The sequence below is a fragment of the Glandiceps talaboti genome, chromosome 17, assembly GCF_964340395.1.
Source record: "Glandiceps talaboti chromosome 17, keGlaTala1.1, whole genome shotgun sequence".
Classification (NCBI taxonomy): Eukaryota; Metazoa; Hemichordata; class Enteropneusta; family Spengelidae; genus Glandiceps; species Glandiceps talaboti.
In genome coordinates this window covers 6,665,921-6,673,816 of record NC_135565.1, presented here as the reverse complement: position 1 = coordinate 6,673,816, position 7,896 = coordinate 6,665,921, and the positions used below count along the sequence as shown (strand labels likewise).

At 36.2% G+C, this 7,896-nt stretch overlaps 1 pseudogene; it reads left to right on the top strand.

Annotated features, from left to right (window-relative positions):
- The first annotated feature begins 1,432 nt into the window (after positions 1-1,432).
- LOC144448592 (flavin-containing monooxygenase 3 pseudogene) lies at positions 1,433-3,822 on the top strand (annotated as a pseudogene).
- Positions 3,823-7,896: the final 4,074 nt, after the last annotated feature.

Sequence of the window (7,896 nt, the reverse complement as noted above, 5' to 3'; positions counted from 1 at the left end):
AATCTAAACTCCTCTCCACAGGTATACCTAAGTTTACGTTATGGTACCAACTCTGTCTCACGTATCATAAATGGTGTCCCGTGGGATATGACGGTGTTTACAAGATCAAACTTCAGGAAATCTCCATCAAAGTTTGCAGCATTAATGGAGAGCAAGTTTAAGACAAGGGTTGCTGATTATCAGCTGTTTGGATTACAGGTAAGTTATCAATCGTGCTTTTTTGCTGTGTTTATAAGCTTTGTAACTCGATAAGTGAAAGTACTTAAATAAAACCCCATTCCAGTATAATGTTGATATCGCTGTATACCTTCTATAACATTACAATTGTCTTCAGGCATTGTTAGAACAGTTGATTGCATAGTAGGAATTTCCTGAACTTTGTTTTATACATATCATAAATTACTTAATTTGGTAGTTTAGTATTTATATGTAAATACTGGGTTTGAGTTCAGGCAATTGTTAGTGGTTGTGAAGAGAGATTCAATGGGTACATTAATGTGAGTACCTTTTAAATATGCAGTAAAAACTACACATAAACATGTCTAAATTCACCTTTTGCCCCTTTTAACCCAAAAGACTTTACATTTAATCATACTGTAATGTACACATCAAAACTGATGTGATAATGTTTTTAGAGCTGTGTAAATGCAAATAGCCACAGTTACGAATACTTAATGTGTCGGTAATCTGACACAAATTGACAGGCACTTGTGTTGTGTAATTTCATTCAAGTGGTTATTCGTTAATATTCAACTGTATTTAGAAATTGATTAAATTATGTTCACTCCAAATCCTGAGCATTAAGTGGTCAATAAGCATGTCATTCATTGATTTATACACCAGATCAGCCCCTTCTGGAGTTAGAAAGCTGTTGGTGATAATTTCAAATTCAACACAGATATATGCTTACATTGCCTTGAGCTTTGGCTTTTCGGGGAATTATCTAGCATGAACTCTCTGGGCTGCCTTTTCCTACAGTGGTTAGTCCTGCTATAGGAAGGAAATGTGAAGCTGCCAAATATGTGTGTGCCAAACGACTTTTTGAAGACTCCATGCTTTTTATAAGTGGCCAAGATTCACGAGGTTAGACTGACAATTTTCACCAATCTAGCTAGAAAGCCAGATTTTAATGTTTAAGCTTGGCTTATATTTCCATGGTTTAAGTAAGCCTGAATTACCCACACCTCTCACTTCCGCCCGAACCCAACGTGCAGAAGCCGATATTCCCATTGGAGTATGGGTAATCCAGACCAGATAAATCGTGCAGCCATTTTTAAAAGAGATATCCCCAACTTATTAGGATCCTTTCTGTAAAACCCATTGTGTTCATACTTTTTGATACAAGATATCAACTTCGGGTGAAATATGTTGTGTGTTCAAACATTTTTGTATCCCACAGTGCACACAGTCAGTACTGGAAACAAAATCAATGATGATAAATGATGAAATTCAAGACCGTATCGTCCAGGGACAACTTACACCAGTTGTTGGTATTGAAGACGTTGAAGGGAACAACTTTAAGTTGAAAGACGGCACTATCTTGGAAAACATTGACGCGGTGGTTTTTGCAACTGGTTATAAATACTCAATACCTGTTATCGACCCATCATGGCTGTATGGTAATTTCTAATTGTTGATTATTTTTTCCACATTTAGTTAGAGAAACAACCAAAGGAAATTGCAAGATAACAATTGCAACATAAAACATAATTTTAATGTAAAGTAAATAAGCTCTTAGGAGTCATTAATATTCTGATCGCATATGATAAATATTCATCTCTACTAAGGCAAGGTGCATGAGGCAATGATGTTCCACTGACGGAACCATAAAATCAGATGTAAAAATAGTTTCAATTTGGTACTTTTGGCAACCCAGTGAAAAGCATGTGATATAAAATCATGGAATTACTTTCCAGAACCCAAAGTTTAATGAAATACCTTATTTCCTAGAGTGACGGTCCCCTTTATTGTTTTCTGCACTTCTTTTTTTTCTCAATAACTTTCGTTTGCTGGTGGTGAAATTCTAGAGCAATGAATACTGCGGATAGATGTCAACACGTGAAGGGTTTATGTGTGTAGCATAGTGATGTAATTTAGCATCAACAACTACTATTACTTACAGTCTAGAACTACTAGAGGGGAGATATAAGTATGGTCTGTCTAGAGGACTCATCTCCGACGTCAAGAGCTATCGAAGACACTAATCAGTGATGTAGGCAGGCTAGCTAAGGTTGTAAAATAAATTTTAGTATGGTCATTTTTATCTTAGTGTTGTATTTTTCACTTTACTAGATGACTCTAAGCAAGTCAACCTGTACAAGTACGTGTTTCCCGTACAACTGGATAATCCAGAAAGGTTGGCTGTGATTGGTTTGATGTCTTTACCTGCTTCAGCATGGCCAGTATTGGAAATTCAATCAAGATGGGCCAGCAGGGTCTTCACTGAGAAAGCAGTGTTACCTGAAAAAAGACGTATGATGGAAGATATTGAACAGAACCCAAAATACACCGGGACAAAATACCAACTGGTAATTAGGCATCTATATCGCTTGTAAATTTGTACAATGTAAGACAATTAATATCTGATATCGTTGTCACATGAATTATAATTAGACATTCTGATTATTCTTCGATTATCTCAAGCAAGACGTTTTGCATTTAATATATTCCTTATGGTAACAATTGAATATGTAGAGATGTACTTTCACAATACGAAAAGTCAAATTTACCCACCTTTACCCAACCTTTATCCTACCTGTGACCCACCTAATCACCATCTCTGTCAAGGGGTAGTACAAGACGCGGTACCACTTTTGATTGTCTACAACCCCCAGGTGAGAGATCACCGGGGGTAAATTAAGTCAAAGGTGGAACTTCGTCTCATACTCACCACATTTACACATCCTCTGCTAAAGATTTACCCCGGTGGAAAGATATGGTCAAATATGACTTTTCGTATAGTGTTTTATCTGTGAACTTTGAACTTGTGTGACTTTGAACTTTTATCCTTTTTCTGTATTCCTTTCACCTTTTTAGATTTGTGCAGCGCCTCTGAGCAATTCCAATCTGTTATACTGGCGCTCTATAAATGCTATTATTATTCAATATTATTATTATGTAGGCCTAGGGATGACAGGATGTATGTAGGATGTATATGAGGGCGAATAGGTGTATGTATGTATGTATGTATGTATGGATGGATGGATGGATGGATGGATGGATGTATGGATGTATGTATGTATGTATGTATGTATGAATGTATGTATGTATGTATGTATGTATGTATGGATGGATGGATGTATGGATGGATGGATGGATGGATGGATGAATGTATGTATGTATGTATGTATGTATGTATGTATGTATGTATGTATGGATGGATGGATGGATGGATGGATGGATGGATGGATGAATGTATGTATGTATGTATGAATGTATGTAAGTATGTATGTATGTATGTATGTATGTATGTATGTATGTATTGATGTATGGATGGATGAATGGATAATATTTAACCCGTCTTATGAAACTTTCCGAAAAAGATTTGCATACCAGAATTTACTTATACTAAATTGTTTACAGGTTATGCCTTATCCATATGAAGAAGAACTCGCCGAATTCATCGGTGTAAAACCAAACTTCTGGAAGTTATTGTTCTCTGATCCAAAGCTTGCATATGCATTTGAGTATGGTCCAATGGTTCCTTATTGGTACCGTTTACAAGGTCCTGGTGCATGGTCTGGTGCAAGGGATGCAATCCTGAATGTCTGGGAGAACACCAAGTATCCTACAAGGCGTTATCGTGAAAATGCAGGAAAGTAAACCCACAGTAGCTGTAACAACTGTTAATGTCTATGGAATATATGTTATTCAGCTTGACCAAAAATGGGGTTATAGAGGCACAGACTGAATTAAGCTTTGTTATATCAAACATAAGCCAAAAATAAGGAATTTTTACGCTTGTCATTCTATGTTACAACAACGGGCGTCTATGTCACTTAGTGGTCTGAGGTCACGACAACGCGTGTCAAGGTCACTGGTTCTGCTGTACCCGAAATATGAGTCAAAACATTCGAAATTGCCATTACTTTCCCCGATTTTTCTTTGGTATTATATTATTCTTCACTCATTTTATTTTTCTTCATAAAGCCCGAAATACAATGACCTATCTAAATAATAATGACCTCATGGTTGTCACTACTCCTCCAGCGACTCATAGTGACATAGACCCCTTAGGTCACTTGTTTTTCCTTTGCTGAACGATGAAAATTGTTTTGGAGTAACATCTGAATACATTTTTTACTCAAGTGAAAATACTTAAATAAAGCCTTGATTACACTATTATGCATAATGTTAATAAAGATACATGCCTTCTATAACATAACACTAATGATTTTTTAGAAAAAGAATTCTAATTCAATTTTTTCTGCAATTCTTGAATGTGATGTAAAATTGATTTCAAGCATTATATATTCAACGATATGGGCACAAGCCAAAATTAGATGAGAGGTTCTTTGAAATGAAACGTCAATGGAGGTCGTGGTGAGGGATCGGTTGGTTACAACTTTAAAACGCCAGTATGCTTGTAATGGTTATTGAAAGTGAACAGAAATATTGGAAACAGAACAATTTTAGCCTAAATATTTTATTCTAGACCCTTTTTATATATAAAATTGTCGGTTCTACAACAGACAAGTAAGAAACAGGTTGGCAATGGACCCTCTCCCATTATCCAAACATAGCCCCGAGTAAACATTACTCCATTGTCATGGAAATAATGTTCAACCCTGCCGAGTTCAATTATAATCTGGTATAAATCAACAAACCTCATGATACTATGTGATATTTCACTGGGAAGGTTTGCTATTCTACTGACGGGAGCGTCGTGAGAAATTTGGATATGCAACACTGGTGAATGTCTCCTGTTTTACCCTGGTCTTGGCTTACATGAACCGATGGTTTTGCTAAGGCAAGGGAACTCATCAAATTTCAAAGTTAAATCATCAAATGTAACAGATATCGGCATTTGAATTCTCATGTAAACTTGAAGCTGACTCAGATCAAAGATTGTTGACATGTAAACACACACCGTCTCGGGTTGTCGACCGACGCTACATAATTTCATAAACATGTGTTTGGCATGATGCAGGTAATTTTCCAGACGTAGACACAACGGTGGGGAACTTCGGTCAATTGATCGGGGGGAACCCTGGTAACATGTACCGGCTTACAGACCTTGAAAAAAACACAGATGTACATATACAATTTTCAAGCTAGATGCTTCCACGAATATATGTACATTCATCACCCATGTCAAAATGCACACACAAGCTGCATAGACCCTCATGTAAACGTCTGAAATAGTATGACTAAGGAAAGAAATATCTATTTTTCAGACAAAAATTCAAGTGGGTAGGACGAAAATCCATAAGTGTGAATTGCTATGGAGCCATAGAACACAACTTGACCTCTCATCAGATTTTGTCATACTTATTCCATATTTCTGCACTTTTCAATCAAATATGCTCATTATATATTCATAATTTTAACATCCCAAACAAGCAAGTTTTCAAAGGCAATAAACTCACTCGATTTTAAAGCTGTTCCCGCAGAAATTATCAGCTTCTAGTTGAAAATAACGCTATCGGACCTTTGACCCTTGCTGATAACACAGTGTTGTTTAAACAACAAAACACCGATAGTAACTGAAGAGGGACTTCAGCAACTTTCGGTGTAACGTTGAAACACAAGAGACCCTTGCAGGTGCCTGAGGTAAGGAGCTAATCCCCAAATTAACACTTTCAAACAATACCCGTTGCTAATCTGTTTCTTACTTGTCTGTGGTTCTACTAACCATTGGAGGATATATAGTTTAGTTGCTACCCTGTCAATCCAGGGTTTGGCTTACTTTGATAGATAAAAACGAAAGCTTATGTTACATCATGTTGATATAAGCTGTTTAACTGTACTCACAACCGGATGACATTTTGATGACTTCCAGAAGCTTGCATTCTGGAGACCATTTTTCAGGACTTCCAACATTAACCTTATTTTGCTTACAGGGTGATTATATCTGCATAACAGACAGGCGGCTAACACTACCACATCGAACACTAATAATTTTAATTTCTGTCATTGGTAATAAACCGACCTCGATTTCCAGAGTCATGTCTAGTATACATTGTCAAATGTGTCATCCATAATAGTAATACACATGCAAGTCTTATTTAGTATATGGTTTTCTCAAACTCTGCCATTTGCCATTGCAAATATGGCGTAGCGTTTTAGTATAGAAAGCAAGCATTGTACGAATTAAAACTAAATCCTGTAAGTAAAAGTTTATACAAAATAGTCAACAGAACAGGAAGACTGAGATATACAATTACATATTACATATGATGTATGTTTGTTTTGCTTATGTCATCATAGAAACGCTAACGTTTTTGTTAAATGCTTTTTGTTATAACTCAAAAAAGGTGAATTATCAAATGTTTAAGTTTCTTATTCAGATTGTGATCCTTGTTTCTATAGTAATAGGAAAATCTAACAATAAATACGATCATGAACGTTTTCATGTTTTCATAATGATTTAATTAATACTGTCTATCTGTTTGTTTGTATGTATGTATGTATGTATGTATGTATGTATGTATGTATGTATGTATGTGTATGTCTGTCTGTCTGTCTGAATGACTGACTGACTGACTGACTGACTGACTGACTGACTGACTGACTGACTGACTGACTGACTGACTGACTGACTGACTGACTGACTGTCTGTCTGTCTGTCTGTCTGTCTGTCTGACTGACTGTCTGTCTGCCTATCTACATATGTCTGCAAATATCATATAACAACGGTACAAATAGGAAGGAAATATATAAGTTCTCTTGTGCCAAATAGTTTATTTCCAGGAGTGGACTTCCCCCTTAAAGAACATGTTCTATCGAAGTGCAAATGTTCAGTTATAAAGTCGATACACATATCAAACACAGGAGGGCGACATTTAATACCGAATATTGGAGGACGGCTGACGGTGCTGTCGTAACTACCATTTTGTCTTACAAAGTAAAGATGAGCAATTTTGTTAGTAAATAAATCGTGGTATTTACTTCTCAGTTTACAAAAACCTAATGATTTCTTGCAATTAGACAACCGTGAATGAGGATGAGACAGTGTTGACCATACAGGCTTTAGCTTGTGGTCGGAAAGACACGTAGGGTTACGTGAGGTAAGGCTGACCGTCAGCTATTGAACATCGGTTTGAAATTTGCCTGCCTTGATGATGTGGATGAAAGGCAGTAAGCATACATAGTAACCACCGAACTGATAAACACGTAAGGTGCATTTTTAAGGCAGACAAGAAGGCAGTGCTTATTAGAAGAACTTCTGTTGTCATACTCAATAAACCTCGGAACAGGCACATTTCCCAGTATGTAGAACAATTGAAAATTGCTTCACCCTATAACCAATGGTTGTTAGGCAATTACAGTAAACACAAAAGGTTGTGTTTTTTGTTTGACAAGTATGACGTTTGTTTTCAAGAATACTGATGAGTTTATGAGAAGAGAGATTGGTAAATATGAAAATAAACTGTGTAATGATAAGCATATTACACAATCATATCAACTAAACAGACAACCACGGGATTCTATAGTTGAATTTATAATGCTTTTATTGATACCAACACCACAATGAAGAAGACATGAAATAAACCCATCACCAATACAATGTTGTTGGGGTTTTTTTTTGAAATATTTGAAACACTTAAATGTAAAATGTAGTTGGTATTTATGGTTAAACTTGATGTATTAAAAGCCACATTAAACCGCTTTATATATTAACACTCATTACAATGAATACTTTCCTTCAAAGAGTAGCACACTACATTTGTTAGC